Source organism: Lepisosteus platostomus, chromosome 5, assembly GCF_059453375.1.
Source record: "Lepisosteus platostomus isolate fLepPlt1 chromosome 5, fLepPlt1.hap1, whole genome shotgun sequence".
In the NCBI taxonomy this organism is placed as follows: domain Eukaryota; kingdom Metazoa; phylum Chordata; class Actinopteri; order Semionotiformes; family Lepisosteidae; genus Lepisosteus; species Lepisosteus platostomus.
In genome coordinates this window covers 24,968,246-24,989,780 of record NC_142615.1, presented here as the reverse complement: position 1 = coordinate 24,989,780, position 21,535 = coordinate 24,968,246, and the positions used below count along the sequence as shown (strand labels likewise).

Genomic DNA, 21,535 nt, shown 5'->3' with positions numbered 1-21,535 from the left:
CATTTCTAAATCTCACAGTGTTTTCCTGCCTGCACAGTAGTGGTAGAAACCATGAAGTTAATTCTTACGATCGGCTTTAATTCAGACCTCTGTCTGCTAATTAGACACCCCACCATCCCGATGCTCAGGGCATGACCATGACTCCCCACCCCCCAGCTGCGTGTTAAACACAGGAGGAGGAAAGAGGCTGGTTCTCTTTCGTCTGAAGTGATTCATGGGGGGTTTGACTGGATTTGGAGATTGGGATCGGGATCCAGTCTGTTTACGGAAATAAGCAGCCATCACATTAATAATTCAGTAGATCACACATATTAAAAGAACATGGCATGCTGTAACCTTTCACAGAGAACATTTCAGCTCCCATGAGAAGGTCAGATGGTACCGGCTGCTCTGATGAAATCCGCTGACATTGTGAATACATCACGAGTATTCATACTGTTGTAACAGAAGAAATAAGGTTCTTGATCCCGAGATGAAGTAAAACAGATGAGTTTATTGCATGCAAGGAACAATAAAGCCGAAGTCTTGTTTCCCGCAAGAAACAACAAAACCGAAGTATTGTTTCACGTACTGTTACAAACTTTTGGGTTATATATTGTTTTCTTCTCCGTTTCTGACGTCACTCGGTCTGATGGTAAAGAGGGGGGTTCATGGTATTTGGCCAGTTTACGATGTTCTGGGCAAATGGTCAGTTTAACATTACACCCAGGGGGGTTCCTAGCTTGCATCTGCAATCCTTATCAGTTAACCCCCTTTCCTGCCATAAACCCCAGCTTGTGACTTAGAAGTCTAAACCCCCTACAGAAAGGATTAAATTCAAACCCCCGTCTTCACATCTTTCTTCATTCCCCCCTTATAAAATATGGCATACGTCAGTGTAGCCTATTTTTATACATTCAATGTCAGGGCAGATCTTTCCTTTCTTGGCGAACAGGTATGTATTGCCATGTCATTGTACGTTCCACGGTTATAGAAAGATGTGATACATGTTTTTGTGAATGTGATGATTACAATTATACATATAAACAATACTACTCCTACAGATAAACACTATAAAAAGGTTCCACCCCAGGCCCCAAACACAGACTTTACCCAAGACCCAATTCCCCAATTTTCAGTATAATAGTCCTGATATTTCTGTCCCTCATTGTAAATGTGTTGGGCCAGATCTGAGATGTGCTCAGAATTATCAGGAATATATGTGCAGCATTCAGTGCCAATTACTGCACAAGTTCCTCCTTGGGCCGCCAGTACATAATCTAAAGCTAGTCGGTTCTGCATGGCCACTGTTCTGAGGGCTACCATCTCATCATTAACAGCCTTCAGACTAGATGAGGTAGAATTTGCTAATTCTTCTAAAGTCGAGGCCATTTGAATTAACTCTCGACTCAGAAAGTTCATGCCGGCTTGTGGAAATATTATACCTAAATAATATTCCCAATCAGCCAATTTTCTTTGTGGTCTGTGGTTAGGTCTGAAGGGGCTGTGGATTTGAACACGGATATGAGGAACCACATATCCTAAATAACATGAGCCAGACCACTGGGCTGGCAACCATGGGTAGGCTCGTTTTCCACAAATGAAATATGTTCCGTTTGGCGCTCCCCATGCCTCTGAAAATAAGAAGCTTATACCGAATTGTGGGGTGTGCCGATCCCATCCTGGAATTTGGAAGGTAGAGGTGGATATATTTGCAGCGATGGTAAGGTTGCAACGACTCCATCCAACCAAGTGCAGACCATTAGTGTGCTGAAAACATATGTTTCCCTCACGTTCCTTATTGAGAGTCAGGTATGGTGGTGTATGGCTTCTGTTATATTTAGGAGCGTAAGAGCCTGTGAAACTCGTGGGCTCTAAGCCTCGCTCCTGTAGATATTGTAATGTTGTGCAGGTTAAAGTCGTGTTATGGCAACCCCCCATAGTTTGTCATATTAAAATCTCCTAAATTATCCCTCCAAATGATCATGCCTATGACTTCCTCGAGACGCCAAGGAATGGCCCCCATAGGAAGTCCTCCCTGTACATATTTGGGTAATGCGGCACACACCCAGCAGGCACTTTGGTTGGTTTTCTTAGCTGTCAGATAGGAGAGGCCTAAAAAGGAATTAATTCCATGTTCTCCTTTGTGGGAGAGATGATCATTAATTCCTGCGGAACATAGTCCTACAGCAACAATTATTGTTATAAACAGAAATGATTTCATTCTGAGTCTGTAAATGGGGATGAGGCTCGTCGGCAGTGTGGCGCGTGGATCCAGCGATCTTTTCCTTCCACTCGAACCGCAGACTCGGTTGTCAACAGGATCTGGTAGGGTCCGTCCCACCTGGGCTGGAGAACCTGTGAAGGAAATTTCCTGATCCACACCCACTCTCCTGGGATGAGGTTGTGCCCTCCTTCAGGTGGTGGTCCCCACGCCTCCAGGACCTGCTCGCGGGCTCCTTGGGTGGTCTCTGTCAGCAACTTGCAATAATACAAAGGAATGGTTGATCCATCTGAGGAAACCACAGTCTCAGCACCTGTAAGAGAACTTGTTTCAAATTATTAAAGGCGGCTTTTGCTGCGGGAACCAAGGCAATCTTGTCCTTGTACTGCACTCCCCCCTTAAGCAGATCTGTTAAGAGTTGTGCTCACCCTGTAAAAAACATTGCACCCAGGCCCTGTTAAAATTTCACAATGCTAGACACAAAAGGGCCTTATCATAACTGCTTCTATTAGACACTCTAAAGCTGAAGCAACTCAGACTTGTGGGTTTCCTCGTCAGGGGAAGCACTCAGAATACCATCAACATACTGAGTGATCACAGCCAGTTGAAGCCACGTGATACCCTGTTCTGCATAGTCATTCTTTGTAATGCATAATATTCCAACCCAATAGATCTGGAATAAAACCACCCATTAAAATCTGGTACTCGGCAAGTAAAACTTGCTGTCCCAATACTCCTGTGGCCTCCTGCCATCTTCCCATATACATTGCTCTATAGTACACTGTTGAACAGAGGAGTGAAACAAGCAGGACAGTAGTGATCCAGTATCCCCTAACAGAGAAACCAACACTCCATTAACAGTACATTTTTAACCACTGGACTGGGACAGACTTAGGGAGGCTACAAGGGATTTACAGGATCTAATGGTGAGGTAAACAGATTTTCTCACAAGACATTATTCTCCCCAGTGTCGATTCTAAACCTACAGCGTTTCAGCATGTCTGGTTTCGAGACATTCGAATAAAACCAAATTGTTTCCACTATTGCAACAAATTGTATAAATTACAATTTATAATAATTTATAATAATACAAAAACTGTTTAACTACTTTTACGTCCACCTGTACTGTACTTATACGTTTCAGACGCTCTTATATTTTCCAATCTCCTTAAGTTGATTTTCGTCAAGTCTCTTTAGTTACGTCTCTAGCCAGTCCCGCTGGCTAAACACACTCACACCGTTATTTAGTATACCAAAACTCACAGTTACACACATACATGCCGGCACACAAATTCATAAAACACACATACACATCAAGAATATATTTTTCTCTTCGTAATACAATGTGCTGTATTCTTGTTTTACTTCTACATGAATCCTTTTAATTCCTGAAGCGCACTCCAGGTTCGCTGCATTTCTAATTTCGGGTGCGGTACTTTAGCCCACCGGTCAATATCTTACGGTTTTGGATTTGATCGTATGGGGGAATCAGGGAAGGTAGGTGCGATTGCAGACCCCCTCGATGGGGTGCGAGACAGTGTTAGAGTGGCGCTGTCATCAACGGCGCCAGCCCCTGCTACATCAAGTCCTTTCCCACTTCGAGTGAGAGTACAGATCTGCGGGCGCCCTCCCTCTAACAGGGGAGACCCTGATCCGTCTTTATCACACTCATACCAAGTGTTATCCCAATCAGACCCCCCTTCTCCATATGGCCACTGAGGGAATTGATCCCAATTATTTTCGTTTCCTGCCTGTTTGTTCCCCTGTGGGAGAGCAGGATATAACTTAGTCGCTGGCTGCAGCACATTAAACAGTGCAGCGTGACCAGGAGTTAATTCCTTCTTTAGTTTCTCATTCTCCTGTACTGCCTCTTTTAGCTTTTTTTTTTATATACTCTTTCGTAGCGAGTAAAGTATATTTTCTTCCGGGTTTTTATTTTCCCCGTAAACATACTTTTAAGTCACATCCCAATTTCTTTCTTTTTCGTCATGTATCTGCCACTACTGGTGCCGGCCGTGCACCAGGGTGGGAGCTACATGCTTGTGCTTTTGCCAATCAATACTCATATGCTTTCTTTACAGGCGTCTTCGCCCCAACTTCCCTCTGACAAACTCAGCTTTTTCCATATTTTTCTCCTTCTTTTCCGTCAACTTACACTTTTCCGATATTTAAACGACCCTTCCACCACTTTCTCAAACCATCAGTTAGCGCACATGTTCGGTCTCTTTAAGATTTACTTTTGTCGTGTGTGAGGTAACAGCTCATTCAGTAGGGGGATGCTTTCACTTGAAAAACCTGTGCATTCCTGCACTCATTCAGCCAAGGGCGTCTGTTACCTCCGGATCTAAATACCTCTCAGAGACTTTAGAGAGGATTTACACCGCACTGTTCACAGGTAAGAAACGAGACCTCGAAAACCCCCTTTCTTGATCAGTAATTCATCATCCCCAGAACGCCAGCATCGCTGCGTTTGCCCCGGGGTGGACTTACGCACTGAGCTCAATCAGGGCGATTCTCGGGTCTCAACGTCCTTTAAATCCTGCTACTTAATGCTTTGCTCTTTTATTATGAGGTGCGTTTATGTTAGTGTCGTGCGTGTGTATATGTATTTCACAAACAAGGAAAACACCAAAAACATACATACATATATCTCTTCTACTCCTGTTTCCTTTAAAACAAAAAAAAACCACGCCACGCCAGAAACCACGCCACTCCAATCTGTGCACGATCAAGGCGTAGCTAATCTCAGGACCCCGGGCGTAATTAAAGCCCACACCAATCCTGGATTATACGTGCATTTAATGCACCACTTGCTCTAGAACTCCGGGCGCAATTAAGGCCCAAACCAGTTCTGACCTTCAGAACTCCGGGCGCAATTAAGACCCACACCAGTCCTGAACTTCACGGTAAGGGTCCAAAACCCGTTCAAAACTCCACGCGCATTTAAGGCATACACCAGCTTCGAACACCTGTACACAATACCGCGGAACCCCTGCCAGACCAAATTCTGGGCTTACAGCAAACAACCCATTACATACACCGGTGCCTTCCCCGGGCCAGAGGAATTCAGGAACTCACGTTTACTCCGTCATCTCGGGCGATTCTCGCAGGAAGCAGAGATTTCCCAATCGGTCAGAGAGAGTCGGGACTTTTAAATAAAAGAGGAGTCCTTACCTCTTAGTTATGTGCGCGTTGACCGTCTCTCCTGCCGATGGGAAGTTCTGCGCCTTCTGGAGCATCCGCCGACTACGCCAAATTTGTTGTAACAGAAGAAATAAGGTTCTTGATCCCGAGATGAAGTAAAACAGATGAGTTTATTGCATGCAAGGAACAATAAAACCGAAGTATTGTTCCACGTACTGTTACAAACTTTTGGGTTATATAGTGTTTTCTTCTCCGTTTCTGACGTCACTCGGTCTGATGGTAAAGAGGGGGGTTCATGGTATTTGGCCAGTTTACGATGTTCTGGACAAATGGTCAGTTTAACATTACACCCAGGGGGGTTCCTAGCTTGCATCTGCAATCCTTATCAGTTAACCCCCTTTCCTGCCATAAACCCCAGCTTGTGACTTAGAAGTCTAAACCCCCTACAGAAAGGATTAAATTCAAACCCCCGTCTTCACATCTTTCTTCAATACATACAGTACTAGTATTGAGAAGTAATTAATAATAATAATAATTGCTTACACTTATATAGCGCTTTTCTGGACACTCCACTCACTGACCAGGTACTGACCAGGCTCACACCTGCTTAGCTTCAGTGGGTTGCCAGTTGTGAGTTGCAGGGTGATATGGCTGCTGGCTTAATTGTGATGTGATGTAATTGTGATGACATCCCCTGAGTTGGCTGTTCGTCGCATGAAATACTAGTATCAGGTGCCCTAGTAGTTTTCCCTATTTTGGGCAACAGCCATATAACTCCTAGCTGGCAGCCCCACTGAAGCTCAGCAGGTGTGAGCCTGGTCAGTACCTGGATGGGAGACCTCCTGGGAAAAACTAAGGCTGCTGCTGGAAGAGGTGTTAGTGGGGCAAGCAGAGGGTGCTCACCCTGCAGTCTATGTGGGTCCTAATGCCCCAGTATAGTGATGGGGGACACTATGGCCCTTACCAATCATGGCCTCCTAATAGTCCCCATCTATGAATTGGCTTTATCACTCCGCTGTCCTCCCCACTGAGAGCTGGTGTGGGGTGAGCGTTCTGGAGCACTATGGCTGCAATCGCATCATCCAGGTGGATGCTGCACATTGGTGGTGGTGGAGGGGATTCCTATTACCTGTGAAGTGCTTTGAGTTGATTGTCCAGAAAAGTACTATATAAGTGTAAGCAATTATTATTATTATTATATTTATTATCCCTACTGAACCGCACAGCCCTGCCGAGACCCTTACAGCCCAGAGTCTTAGCCCCTACTCAACAGAGCCACAAAGTCCAGCCCCAATTTCTTTACTTATCAATGTGCGACTGTCACTAAGGTGAAAACCAGCTTGCACTCAGGAGCAGGATGTGATCCCCCCAGCCTCTGACACTGAGCCCACAGTCTTAACCTCCACACTACAGAAGCACACACTCCCAGACTCCCTCTCTTCACACTTATCAGTGTGTTGACATTTCAGGAAGAATTACACTGAAAAACCACAGGTCTCATGGAGGATTTGAGCCCACCACCAGTCAGCCACAAGCCCAGACTCTTAACCTCTGGACCATAAAGCTCAACCCCTAACTGTTGACTTAGCAATGTGTTACTGTTGCTATGAATTATACTGAAAAACAACATGCAATCACGGCCAGGACTTGAGCCCACAACCAGGTGACTGTGAGTCTACAGTTGTAACCGGTGAGGTACAGAAGCACACACTCACAGGACCAGTCTCTTTACTGATCAGTGTGTTGACATTTCAGGAGGAATTAAACTGAAAACAAATCATAAATCTCATGGACTGAGACTGAGCCATGACTCCATACTTCACCTCTACATTAGAGCTCCTGACAAGCCAATCTCTGTACTAATCACCGTCTTACTGTCACTAGGAACGAAATTGAAAGTTAACATGAGGACACAGCCAGGACTTGAACTCCTTACCCTCAGGCTGAGAGTCCTGCTCGACAGAGACACAAGCCTTGTGACTGAGTCTCTTTACTCATCAACGTGTTACTCTCAGGAAGAATGTGATTGGGAAGAAAAAGAACAGTTCTCTGGCAGGACTTGGTCATAGTCAGCAGTTCAGAATCTGTCCCTTCAGATCCGGACAGCTGCTGTTCCTCGGTCCTGAGTTGAGAAGATTCGTTCCTGTCACGACCGCCAGCCAGCAGAGATCAACTCGTAAGCAAGCTAATCAGCACCAGCATCGGGTTATTATTAACAAGCGCCGCCTCACGAGTTAACACATCTGCAATTGCTCTACCGTGCGGCACGCCAGGTTATTTATACCATTCTAACCCGCTTCCCGTTGCTCGGTATTGAGTTAACTTCTCGTAAACTCTACCTAGCGTTTCTCTACCTTTTTGCCTTCCTGGAATTTTGGACTACACCTTTTTGCCTTCGGACTACGGATCTCGCCTTGCCCCTCGGATTGTTTGCTATCAGTGTCTATACCGGATTTACTACCGCTCTCTTTTTGACCTCGATTCTGTCTCAGGTTTTGGATTGTTCGCCACCAGTGTCTTTACCGGATTTCGACCTACCTTACACCTTCTGACTACGATTCAGCTCCTAGTTTCGGTTTGTTCGCTTACTTACCTCCCTACGACTCCGGCATCTGCATTGGATCCGTTTCACCTCTTCAGAGCAGCATTATAGAATACCGAGCCTTATTATGGATCACGCGGACGCACAGACTCTTCGTTCCCTTCTCCCGCAGCATTCCCAAACTATCACCCAGCTGCAATCTTCACTCCAACAGCTCACTAACCAGGTCACCTGGCTTTTTTCTTCCCCTGTTTCGCCGGCTCCTGCACCGATTCCTGTAACGCATTTTGCACAAGCACCTGCTCCGACCCCCGCAGCCCCGTCCACCACTCCCTCAACCTTACCATTTGTCCTCCCGGAGAAGTATGATGGCAGCCTTGCAGGCTGCATGGGCTTTATTGCTCAGTGCTCCCTGGCTTTTCAGCTGCAGCATGAGCGTTTTTCTACTCTTTGGGAGCAGATCGGATTCGCCCTTTCCTTGCTCACAGGCAAAGCATTGGATTGGGCAGCAGTATTGCTTGCTAGGGGAGATCAGCTGTTCTCTGACTTTCAGCTTTTTGCTGACCGTCTCCAGGCACGTTTTTCTCAAAGCAACCCGGATTTGACTTGCCTTCGGCTTTCCTCTCTTCGCCAGGGCGACAGACCACTGCAAGATTATGTGGCTGAATTCCAAGCCCTCGCCACAGAGTCTGCCTGGAACCCTGAAGCTTTGGTTTGCCTCTTCTCTAAGGGTCTCTCGGAGGATTTAAAGGACCACCTGATGCTCAGGCCTCTACCCACCTATCGCTCAGGTGGTTGAATTGGACACCCGCATTCGGCTTCGGAGAGCAGAGAGACACCCAGGAAGCAGACCTGTGCACCCCATGGATCCTCCCCTTTTGGCACCCACCCTGCTACATGCACCCCTGTCCTTGGAGGAAAAGGAAAGGCACCGTCAGGAGGGGCTGTGTCTGTACTGCTCTGCGTTGGGTCACCTGCTCGCCTACTTGTCCTTCGAGACTCCCACATCCATCTCGAGCTCTCCCACTGCCTACTCTTAGAGTCAGTAGTGCTGTTTTTTCACAATCCTCTTTGGGGCCTTTATTCCCAGCTGAGATTTAATGGATGGACACGCCCCTTCCCCTTTCGGTTTTGGTGGATTCAGGGGCAGCGGGGAACTTTGTGGATGCCTCTTTTGCTAAGAAGTGGGATATTCCTCTTGCTCCGGTTTCACCCCCTGTCTGCATTCAAACTTTGGATGAGTCACCGATTTCTCCTGGACACATTACCTGGCAGGCTATTTTTTCTATCCCTTACTGTTGGTGCCACTCACGTGGAGAACATTTCACTCCTTCTCCTGGATTCCCCTGCTTACCCTGTGATCCAGGGCTTTCCCTGGCTCAAGAAGCATGATCCCCACATCTCCTGGGCCAAGAATGAGATCATCGCCTGGAGCCATGCCTGTCGTGACAACTGTTGTAACCCACCGCTCAACGTTGCTGCTGCAGTAATCCCCTTGGAAGAGCAGTCTATTACCCCCCCCCCCCCCCAGTATGCACATCTGAAACAAGCCTTTGACAAACAGAAAGCTCTATCGCTCCCCCCTCACTGCACCTGCGACTGTGCAATAGATTTGCTTCCGGGAACCCTCCCACCCAAAGGACGGATCTACCCTCTCACTCAGGCAGAGAATGAAGTCCTGCAAGACTATATCATGGAGACCCTGGATTCCGGTTTCATCCCTCCTCGTCCCAAGCCTGTGCAGGGTTTTTCTTCATAGGGAAGAAGGACGGCTTCTTGAGGCCCTGTATTGACTACAGAGGGCTGAACTCCATTACAGTCAAAGATCACTACCCCTTGCCTTTAATCCCGGCCGCTCTGGAGTCCGTACGTGGAGCGTCCATCTTCTCAAAACTAGATCTACAAGGGGCTTATAATTTAATCAGGATCTGTGAAGGGGATGAGTGGAAGACGGCCTTTATGACCACTATGAATATCCGGTTATGCCTTTTGGACTCACTAATGCCCCGGCAGTCTTCCAGTCCTTCATGAATGACCTTTACGGACATTATTGGAAAGTTTGTTTTGGTATACTTGGACGACATCCTAATTTGTTCCGCCAACCCACAGGAACATGTCCATCACATCCAGGAGTTCTTGTCCAGACTCATCGACAACCAGCTCTACGCCAAGCTCGAGAAATGCGTTTTTCATGCTTCTAAGATTCACTTTCTGGGCCATCCTGGATGCAGTTGTAGTGTGCTCTCTGAAGGCACCAGTTCTGTAGGGTTTGGGCATTTACTGGGACAATTATTAATTGTAGCGGTAAATCACAAAATGATTCTTTTGATGGCTTTAGAATCCAACCATGCGATATAACTCAAACAACGCACACACACAGGTACTAATACACGAGGATACATTTATTAATACATAGAATATGCATGTAAAACTAACAGATCTTATCGAGAGGGTTATCAGAATACAAAAGGTATATATTCAGTCAGTTACAAAGTGTTACACATATATCAAGAGGACATATGTTCAGTATATCATTCATTTAGACCGTTTCGTAATTGAACTTGGTTCCAACTTCTACATTAGATACTCAAAACAAGAACATAACTCTTAGGAATTAAATTGATATCAGCTGGTTGGGATAACAATTGAATTCTCGAGCTGTAATGCATTGAAGTTGAATACTCATCCAATCTCTGGGGTTTCAGATCAGCACTGTCTACGAGAGTACCCCTCCCACCTCCTGCAGGTTTCCGAGCTGCAGCAATGATCAGTTCGTCTCACGTGCGAGAAGTCTTCAGGTGGAAACAAGAGCCCCCTCTTCTCGCAAGTTTTGCACATGTTTGAGTGGTTTTAATGCGTCTCTTTCGTACATGGTGCTGATCTTTTGGAAAGCAGGAGCAGGTGACTCCTGTCACGCGAGAGAGCACAGCCTTTTCCTCCCCCAGCGTGTGTTTTGGTAACTTGCCATGATTGTATAGTGGTCAGTACTTTGCATTGTGGTCGCAACAACCTCGGTTCGAATCTGGGTCACGGCAGAATAGGGGCGTCTGCCTGTACTACTTGCATGAATGAAGGCAAAAAAAAGCCAATCGATGTGAACAAACAGCACTTTACAGAGGAGTTCTGCCTGAGTGGATTGTTGATGAGGCCACTCTGACATCTTCTGTTTTCTTCAATGACTTACTCAAAGTGAAAATATTCAAGGCGATCGTATCACTGTACTCCACGTAGATGATCTAAATGAAATCACAGTAGAGTACAGGACACATAGTGAGGAGCTCACGCAGTCAGTACTCTTGAATACGACAAGAGGAAAGGCACATTGTACATCTGTGGAACAGATTTAGCTTAATTGGCTTAGCTGGCTAGTAAACAGGAGTCTTACTGTACAGAGTTTATCGTTATAGTCAAATCCCATGCCTTTTAATTTACGTGAATGCAAGTGTTGGTTTCCTTTCTGCAACAACTTGTTTTTAAAGAAATCTATACAGCTTGCGAAAGATGAAAGACAAATATTGAACCCATGCCCCCAAAGAACCTGGAGCCTTAAGCCAGCACCTTAGACTGCTCAGCCACACTACCCGCTGTGCCTTGTCTCTTTGTCTCATTACTTGCCTGGAGGAAGCCGGGTGGCTCTTGCTCTTGTCATCCAACTTAGTGGCGTTATGACTGTGGAACCGACTGCACTTCTTTTTCTGAGATGCTTCCCCTCTCATGGCGAGATCTTGACTTCTTTAACATAAAGTTTCTGGATAAAGTTTTCCTGTGGAGCAGGCTTCAGACCTCTGCGTACAGCACCCTTGATCTCATTTTTTTTACAGCAGCTGCATCCAGAAAATTATGCTTCTTACTTTTCATTTGAACAACAAAAATACATACAATACAAACAAGAGCACATATAACGTATCAAGAAAATCGCCAGGGGTTCATGCTATAATACAATTACATTTTATGAAAAACGATTGCACAAGGTAAATAAGAAAAGGTCCGCACACCCAGTGGGCAGTGATTCATTGAATATACGTATATATCACGGCGAAAATACGGCTATACGTATACAGATGCAGCCACTCATAGTACGCGGCACAGACACATACCGCGGGTAATTGGCTACGGCCTCGCGCATCATGACGCAAAATACCGCGGTACGTGATTGGTTGACCGACAGGGGCACTCGTGGTGCGTTGGTTGGTCGTAGAAAGATTTAAATGTCTTTACTGTGCCCGTTTTAGTATTGAATATTTAGATGGAATTTTACCACTGAAGGGAAATCTTGCAAGAAATAGTAGCTGAGCATAAAAAGAATAGGAGCATACTGTAACGTGTGTGAAAGCCATAAACGATCTTAATTTTGGAACAAAAACATACAGTATATGGTTGGTCTCGGTACTTGTAAAACATACACACCAGTATTCCATTTCTCCCTAAACATTTTAAGCATCGAAGTCTTTAGCTAAAGTGATACCGGAGTCAACAAGCATACTTTTAGAATTTGATTAAAACGGAATATTATATGGAGTCGTGTATCTAAAGAAATTAATAACGATATAATTATATTCATGTACCGTAACACATGAATAGTACACACTGTACGATGTCTGTTGATAATGTTTGTAGGGCTTTTTCAACACTCCTTATGCAATCTTGATGGTGGTGCTGTGGGTTAGGTTCTTGACTCCTATATCACATGGCATGTTCGAAGCCATGACTTTTTTTTTAACAAACTTTTCTTTGAAAAAATAAAACATTTCCCTGGGTCAGAGATTAAATAAAACTTCACTCGCACCAAACAAATTTATATTTCTAAATATCACAACATGATCGAATTTAAGTCATTTTAATAACAATGAATAGTCACCTATGCGTTGCAATATAAACATTTATATTGATTTAAATCACGTTTAAATCGCCTTTATTTAAAACACATAAATAAAGCTGATACTGTTTAGACTTTTAATTATTTAAAACTGTATTATAGCAGCACAATGCACAATGCAACGTAAATCGCTATCTTTGTCTTCTGCGTAATAATGTTCACCTCTCTGTCCAGCAAATTAACAATAGTAATAATAATGAACTTTATTGTATATGGCGCCTTTAAAGGTGGCTCCTCAAAGCGCTTTACAGGATAAAAACAATAACAACAATACTGAGATATAATGATGTGTTCCGGCTTAGACATTAACGAAGAGCATAACGAAGGTCATAAAGGTCATAAACTATATTAATTTTGGAACATCAACATATTATATAAACTGTTATTGTTGCTGTTATTGGTATTTTAAAGAAAATATACTGTATAATCCTGGGTTCGGTACAATGATTCAGGCATTCATGTGAAGGACAACAGAGCTTTCACTGGCTCAAAAAGACAAAAAGAATAACTGACACAGAGCGAGCCTGCATTCTTTCCTCAGCCATCCACACCTCCCTTTTTCCTGGGTCAGATTTTAAATAAAACTTCACTCGCACCAAACAAATTACCACACACTGAACACTGAACATGTTAACCCAAATATGTCTCACAATACTTTTATGGTACATTACTTTGCTAAAATGTATTTAAAAATAAAAACGATTACAAACGCCAGCAGAGAGAGAGACACACACACAGTTTTTCATTGTCAAAAAGTAATTGTTTTTTACTTTGTCAGCACCCAGACAAACGCAAACGCGTTATTAATGAAATACTTTTATTCATACTTAATCAAACTCACAAGTTGTCATCTGCTGTTGAAGCTCTGTGAGACTAGACTCAGACATGGCTAGACTTGACTCGGCTCTGGCTTTCCCATCTATACCGATGCACTGCAAGTACAACCCCCCTCTCTGCGGGAGTGCTGGCTGTGATGAATTAAACCGGTTTCACAGGCATTTTCAAAGTAGAAGGGGGCGAGATTTCCAGCGAAAGACACCCCCCCCCCTTCAAAACCCAGTAAGTACAGTACTTACTAGTTAAGAAAGCTAGGCTCCTCAATGAAATCGCTTTAACATGCTAATGCGTTGGTGTATTGGAGTAAGTGAAAAGACCAGGGGCATTCTTCCTCCCCCTACATTCTCAGAGTAGAATAGAATTTTCCTTTGACAAAACAAGGATCGCCAGATAATGTGAATCGAAACCTGTTTTTCTAGCTTTTAAAGTCGTGCAATGTGTAATCAGGAACACATCATTATATCTTACATATGAAAAATACATAATATTATTCCCAAACAAAAACAAACGTGTTTTTAATAAAATGCTTTTATTCACTCATAATCTGACAATTTCAGGAAGACTAAGGAAGGACTAAGGAAATTTTCATCTGTTGTTGAAGCTCTGTGAGCTCGGTGACTTTGGGACCACTTGTTATCCCAGGTTGTTGAATCGCCACAATTCAAATAGAGAAAAAAGAGCTGACTGACAAGATTTAAGATGTGCCTGTCAATGTTGGATTAAAAAAAACACGTTGCCCGACATTAGTTGCATTGCTTGAAAAATATTTTTTTTTCGAGAGACTGGATAAGTAATTCAACTGTTTTTTTAACTTCCTGAAAAACAAGTAATAATTTAACAATATGTACAAATGTTTTGTGATATGTCACTGTTGTGAATGTCTGTGGAGTGTATCTTATTTGCCTGTCTGTCCTGACTATGCTCTCTCGCTCGCCCTCCCCTCCCTCTCTCTCTCAATTCAATTCAATTCAAGGTGCTTTATTAGCATGACAGATGGGTACAATCAGTGTTGGGTATTTACTTTGTAATCTGTATTGCTTTGAGATGCCACTTTTAAAGGTGATATATAAAATCAAGGCTTTAACTTCGCAATTCTGAGTTCTTGTGTCCGTCCTGTCTGAGCCCGAAAGTATTACAATATGTATCTTTATAGCAGGTGGTGTACAGCTTTTTAGTATAAATTACACTTTTATAAAATGTATTTAAAAAATAAAAACGATTACAATCTAATCTTTCCACGTTTGATCCCAAGATCCCAAGAAAAATAAATCTAAACGGGGAAATCTAAGCGTTTGCGATTTAATTCAAAACGAGATTTAAATCAATATAAATGTTGATATTGTAACGCATAGGTGACTATTCATTGTTATTAAAATAACTTAATTCAATCATGTTGTGATATTTAGAAATATAAATTTGTTTGCAAGTGAAGTTTTTTTTATTTATCTGACCCAGGGAAACGTTTTATTTTTTCAAAGAAATGTTTGTTAAAAAATAAAGTTATGGCTCCGGCTGGATTCCGGCTTGTGTTGCGATACATGAATATAATTATATCGTTATTAATTTCTTTAGATACGTGATTCTATATTATATTCCCTTTTAATCAAATTCTAAAAGTATGCTTGTTGACTCCGGTATCACGTTAGTTAAAGACTTCGATGCTTAAAATGTTTAGGGAGAAATGGAATACTGGTGTGTATTTTTTCATTAAAGTAATGAGACCAGCCATATAAATATTCAATACTAAAACGGGCACAGTAAAGACATTTAAATCTTTCTACAACCTACCAACGCACCACGAGTGCCCTGTCCGTCAACCAATCACGTACCGCGGTATTTTGCGTCATCGCGCGTCACAATGCGCGAGGCCGTAGCCAATAACCTCCGGTACGTGTCTGTGCCGCGCACTTTGAATGGCTGCATCTGTATGTATTGTACTATTTTTATTGTATCATTCGTTACACTGTGGCTGTGTTGTCTGTGTTAAGCTGCGGTTGCACTGCAATTTCCCTCATGGGATCCATAAAGTATCTATCCAAAAAAATGTATATGCATTAGTTCATCAGATTGTGATATTGTTTGATGCTGTTTGTTGGCTTTAAATTCTTTTACAAGACATAATGACACAGGCTTCCTGATTGACATGTCTACAGAGGCTTGAGACCTGATACACATGGACCCTAACAGAATAATACTTCACAGTGCAGAGTGATACCACATCCATACAAATAAAGAGAATCACACCAGCATGACAGTATGAATAGAGGAGCAATGGATTATCACTCATACCCATACAAAATGTACAATTCTACTCTGGGCAGTAGAAACACAAAAAAGTGAGTGATTCTAAAACAATATTTCCCAGAAGAGTATGGTATTGCATGGAGTCTATTTAGGGTTAAATCAGTGCACAGCTAAACATGAATTCTACAGTATGTGTACATTATATTAGTAATAGAACATAAATCTTACTTCACACTGTCAGTAACAGGCCCTACGAGTTGTGTGTCAGTGCCTGTGGGATAATACTCCTGTCCTGTTTTCCAGGAGACAATTTCCCTGCTCCTCTGGATGGATGGTGGCTCTCTTCCTAACAGCAGCTGTTACTGTAGCAGCATCAGTACTTCTGGTGATCCAGTGGAGAATAATGGACAGTATGTGCTCATTTATATAGACACGTGTGTGTGTTTGAATGTCTGTGTCAGGAAGGATTTAAAATTCCTCTGTGTATGAGCAGATCAGGACATTCCTCTTGATAACAACTGACTGCCAGTGGGAACTGAAAAACTAAAACATTTAGCTCAAGAGCCAGAGCATGTTCTAGTCTTTATAGAGAACTACACCCCAGCAGAGCTACTGATGCAGCTATCTATAATACAAACATCTATAATACACATCAAACCCTGAGATAAACTCACTGCATTATACCAGTGAGCCACAATCAGCCCTTTGTTGCTCAAAACAGATCAACAGGTGACACTTGTGAAAGAAGATTCATTTAATCTGTTCTTTCTCCTTAGCCTAATGATCACATGTCTTGAAAAAAAAAATGTTGTAGCGATTCTCTGTAGTTTCCCTCTGCACAGGAGGACGAGAGAGGCAAGAGACTGGGAGTGCAGTGAACTGGCTTCTTGTCCTTGTTTGGGACACAGGCGTGCTGGTCACTCAGAGAGGACAGGAAGGAAGAAGGTAGAGGGAGAGAGTGATGGCCAGAGAGACAGAGAAAGGAAACTGGACTCTGTTTATAGAGAGAGGAGAGGGCAAGCTGGATGATGAAGGTCAGGTGTTCAGGCTTCAGGATTGTTACAATTGATATAAATTACAGTACAATATGTTCTTAAAGCCTCTGAGTATAGTATATTTTTAATAAGCAAAAGTAAAATAAAATTAACTTTTCTCTAATTATTATTTATACACAATTTCTAATATTTCTGTGTACTATATGAAATAAAAATATTTCTGTTTGTGTTACACAATATTGTACAATACAATATTTGTGCAGAGTTGTGTGTAATCATTGTATTTTATTAGATTGTTTATTGCTACTGTACAGTATGATTAATGCAGAAAGGCACAAACAGGTATATACATTTTTACATTTCAATATTAGAATAAGATTTGACAACCACACACAGCTGCAGTAGTTTAAGGATTCACTTCAGAGTAGTGCAGTCCTCTGATTCCGGAGTATCTATCTTTGTCACCATAGTCAAGCCCATTCAAAGACCCCCTAACCCTTCCTGTCTATTTCAGCCCCTGATGGCAGTGAATTTCCCTCAGTCTGGAACAGTGTATTCATGAGCTCTGTGTTCATTGGTCAAACATGATCACGTGACAGGAGGGGGTGGGGACCTTTAAAGGGGAAACCACAGATGAATGGTAGAGAGTGTCAGACCTGCTAATCTATCACAGAAATCACAGATGACCTGGAGAGAGACAGACCTTCTCATCTATCAGAGAGAACAGGGATAAGAGGGGTCAGTTCTTTGGAAGTTCACAGCAGAAAGGGTTGAATAAGATCTGTGGATCAATTACTGTCAAACGTATGGCTAGAGGAGCAGAACGACCTGCAAGGATTCTCTCTCTTATGTTATTTTGTGCAGTGAAATATAGAATATTTGTAATAGAAAACATGGCTGATGTATTTTTTCAGCTTCTGCAGCCCTGATGCTGTGTCACTCACTGTTCTGTCTGTGTTTCTTTACAGGGCAGGAGAAACTCAATGGTGAGTAAATCAGTCAGACTCTCTGTGCTGTGTCCTGTAGTGATTTCAGCAGGAGCTCCTCTGTAAATGATCCTGCACCAGTTTTCTAACTGAATTGTCTGTTATTATGATAAAAGGTCCACGTAGAACAACTTGTTTATTAACACTTTTCTTATAATTGACAGTTTATTTATGGAAGGAGCTATTAACTGCCAATTTGAAATTGAAAACTTAAACCAAGTTGAGTGTCATCAGACACCGGAGCTCTGATGGTCTAAATCATGTCTTATTATTTCCAGCCATCCCTGTCATCCTCACAGAACTGGCTAAGTGATCTTCTGTGTCTCTGAGATCACAGATCCACCAATACAAACACTAATGAATTATATTTGAGTGCACTGTTGTTCTGCAGTTTACTGTACTCTACTGTAATGAACTATATTGCACTGAAGTGTATCCTTCTTGTGTATTATCCGTCAGTAATACTGTTATGTCCCAGTGTGTGTGTTTTTTCTGTTATGTCCACACTGCTGACCCTTGATTGTTCTCCCTTCCCCATTGGCCCACCATCACACCACATTTTCAGTATGATGTCATCATTAATTAACTCTCAGCCAATCAGAACACATTTTATTCACTATATAACATGGAGGCTTTCAGGAAAAAGAGGCCTTTTGTTTGACTTCGGTCCCGTTTGGTTTTGGTTATCGCTTCGCTTCGCTTCTGGTTATTGCTTCGGCTTCGTTTGTTGGTTTGTTTTGCTTTGTATGTGTGTGTATTTTCATATAGCTTTGGCTTTGTTGTTTTGTTGGTTTGTTGTTAGTTTCTTTGTACTTTCGTTTGTTTGTGTGTTCATCCTTGTTTTGTCATTACATTGCCCCAGTGGTACATGTTCAACTTTTGTGTTCTTTTGTACCCTGCTCCTGTTGATTACTCTTGTTTTCCCTTATTTGTATTCCTGGTTCACTTGTGTTTTTGTGTGAACTTTTGTATATAAGGTTAGTTTAGGTTGTTGGGTACACTTACACACTTAGTTGATTTTGTATTAGTACACTAGTTTAGTACGGGTGAGTGCCGTTTGTCTTGTATGGTTTTGGGTAGTCAGTGCAGGTTAGCTAGGGTGTTGAAGACGCCGAAGACCGTGTGTTTCGGGTTTTCTTTTGTAGTCAGATTAGCTTTCCCTCACTGTCCTAGCCAGCTCTATTTTGTTTTTTTGTTTTTTTCTTTGGCACCACTCTAGTTCCTTAACCTTATCACGCTTCCTAGTCCCTCACCAAAACCCCCCCTGCTTTCAAAAGAATTATCCTAAATGTTACACCCCTTTTCCCCTAGACACTTGGGGTCGTTACAAATACACACAGGTGTTTGATCAGTTGTGAAGATTTAAAAAGCAATAGAAGCTACAGAGAAATAGAGACATTCCTGTACCACAATGTAAATAAGGAGATCTTACTCAGTTTTGACTCTGTTTGGTCCCAATGCACATTTTCAAAGTTAATATTTTAATGAAAACTTTAGTTTTAGACCATTTGCATGGGTGAAAGAAACTAACTGGCAGCACAAACTATAAAGTAAGAAATGCTGCTTGTATGAATATCAGTACTCTTTGCTCTCTTCTAATGTGTCAAAGACACATTTTCTTCACTCTTGTCTGAAAAGACAAAGACTGACAACAGCCCATCAGCCCCCTGTCCTGAGTGAACAGTCTGTATCTTGACACTGTGGGGGTCCTGCCTGTGTCTTGCTGTCACACACAGTGTCTGTAGTGCTGGAACAACACAGCTGCTCTGACTGCTTGTGTTCAGCCAGCTGGGCCCCTGTCTGTGTCAGACTGATACTGTCTCTGTCAGTCTTCCTGGATCAGGCCTGGTGTGGAGATGTGCTCACCATGGTGTGTGACTGGTCATCTCTCACTGTCCAGCTGATGTCCAGAGATCAGGCAGTGTGACCAGTGAGAAGGACATCTCTGTATCTCAGTCAGTGATACTGGTCACTCTTGGTACCGGACCCTTAGTCTGTGTGAGAGCAGCCCACACTTTCACTCATCTGACTGAACAGTGAACAGAATTCAGTATTAATGGATGGTTATTTAAATATGAAATATCCCTCAGTGCTGGAGACTGCAGACTGTATTTATTTCTTATCTCTCTCAGTGGTTCAAGCACCAGACTCCAGGGTGTCCTGTGATGTGTCTGTGTGTCTTATTGCATTATGCTGCTCAGTCTTATTGAGTGAGACTCCAGTCTTACAGCCACTGCTGCTCACACTCACTGACACTCTGATCCACACTGCAGTGGAGACTGGGGATCCTGAAATGAACTGACTGCAGACTGTAGTATAAACTCTGGTATAATAACAGGTAAGAAGCAATAAAGGTCTTTAATGCAATAAAGACTTATTCTCTTTCTGCAGATGCTGTATGTACAATGTGTGAAACTCTGCTGACTGACAGCACTGACTGTACTGACATTTTCTTACCAGTGTGTGACTGTGATTCACAGTGTCTGTATCTCTGTGGTCCAGTGGGTGACTGGGATTAACAGTGTCCGCATCTCTGTGTTTCAAAATGGCAGTGGCTGTGCAGTGCTGCAGGTAGGTCTGTTTCCTGTTGAAGATTCAGACACAGTACTGCTATTGAGCACCAATATTAAAGAGTATTGATTCCTGGTGAGAAATGCACTGATAAAAGGTTAAGGAGAATGAGAATCAGTGTAAAGTGAGATTCCCTGCAGGTTCACATCATATTCCTTTGGAAAACCTCATCTCCTTTCACAGTGATCATGTTGTCATTCAGCCAGTAGAGTCATGTCTGTGCTGGACTGACTGAGCTATAAAATCACACAACCTAAATCAAAACCTTTTTACTATGAAAAGTTCACAGCCTGTAGCAGACTACATGTCATGGGTACAAATCATGAATCCTACACAGTGGAGCATTTTAATAAACATAGTGGAGATGACAAAATCGATTATTACAATATTTACACAACTGACGGTAAGAACACTATTTCACTGCTGACCTCGTGATCCTACATAATAAGGATATGTGTCCCCGTCACTGTACTGGAGCATTCAGGGTGAGCGCCCCCTACTGGCCCCACTAACACCTCTTCCTGCAGCAGCCTCAGCTCTCCCAAGAGTCTCCCCTCCAGGTACTGGCCAGGCCCACACTGCTGGGTCTCAGTGGGCAGCTGGTTGTGAGCAGTTTTCACGCTGGTGCTTGATCTCCTTCAGAGATATTAGACATAAAGCCAGCAAGCAGCACAGCCTGATAACCCACACACTGTCACACTATAAACTATATCTTTACATTACCTTTGCCCCGTTCACCTGTCTGGGGTATAACCTCAGTATTGTCTGTGCTGGACACAGACACTACAGCTCAGTACTGAGCATCTCCTTTCTTCTGTACAGGTGAAGGCACCCCATCCCTGACCTGCGTAAGTCCACTGTGTGTAAAATCACAGCTCCTGCTGGGCTCAAGTTCTCTCCCTGTCAGTGTGCTGCGGAAGAGTGTGTGTGGAGGACAGAGCGGTATTTAAACTGGGGGGCAGAGAGCTCCCAAAAGGGCAATTCTGTTGGATTTTTCAATTCTTAGAACATGAGCAATAAAGAGGAGGTTTCACACCGGTTTCAGTGTGAATGAAGCTGAGCTCCAGATTTTTTTTTAATACTGATACTGTATGTCTGAAGTTGTCTTGTAATTTTAACGTTTAGTCTCTTGAAAGA

General features: G+C 43.0%; 1 long non-coding RNA gene across 1 annotated transcript; it reads left to right on the top strand.

Moving 5' to 3' along the window:
* The first annotated feature begins 16,156 nt into the window (after window positions 1-16,156).
* On the top strand, window positions 16,157-18,278 carry LOC148665351 (uncharacterized). The gene is made up of 3 exons (XR_015937163.1): window positions 16,157-16,256; window positions 17,810-17,827; window positions 18,106-18,278. It is a non-coding gene; the product is annotated as an uncharacterized LOC148665351 (long non-coding RNA).
* The last annotated feature ends 3,257 nt before the right edge of the window (window positions 18,279-21,535 follow it).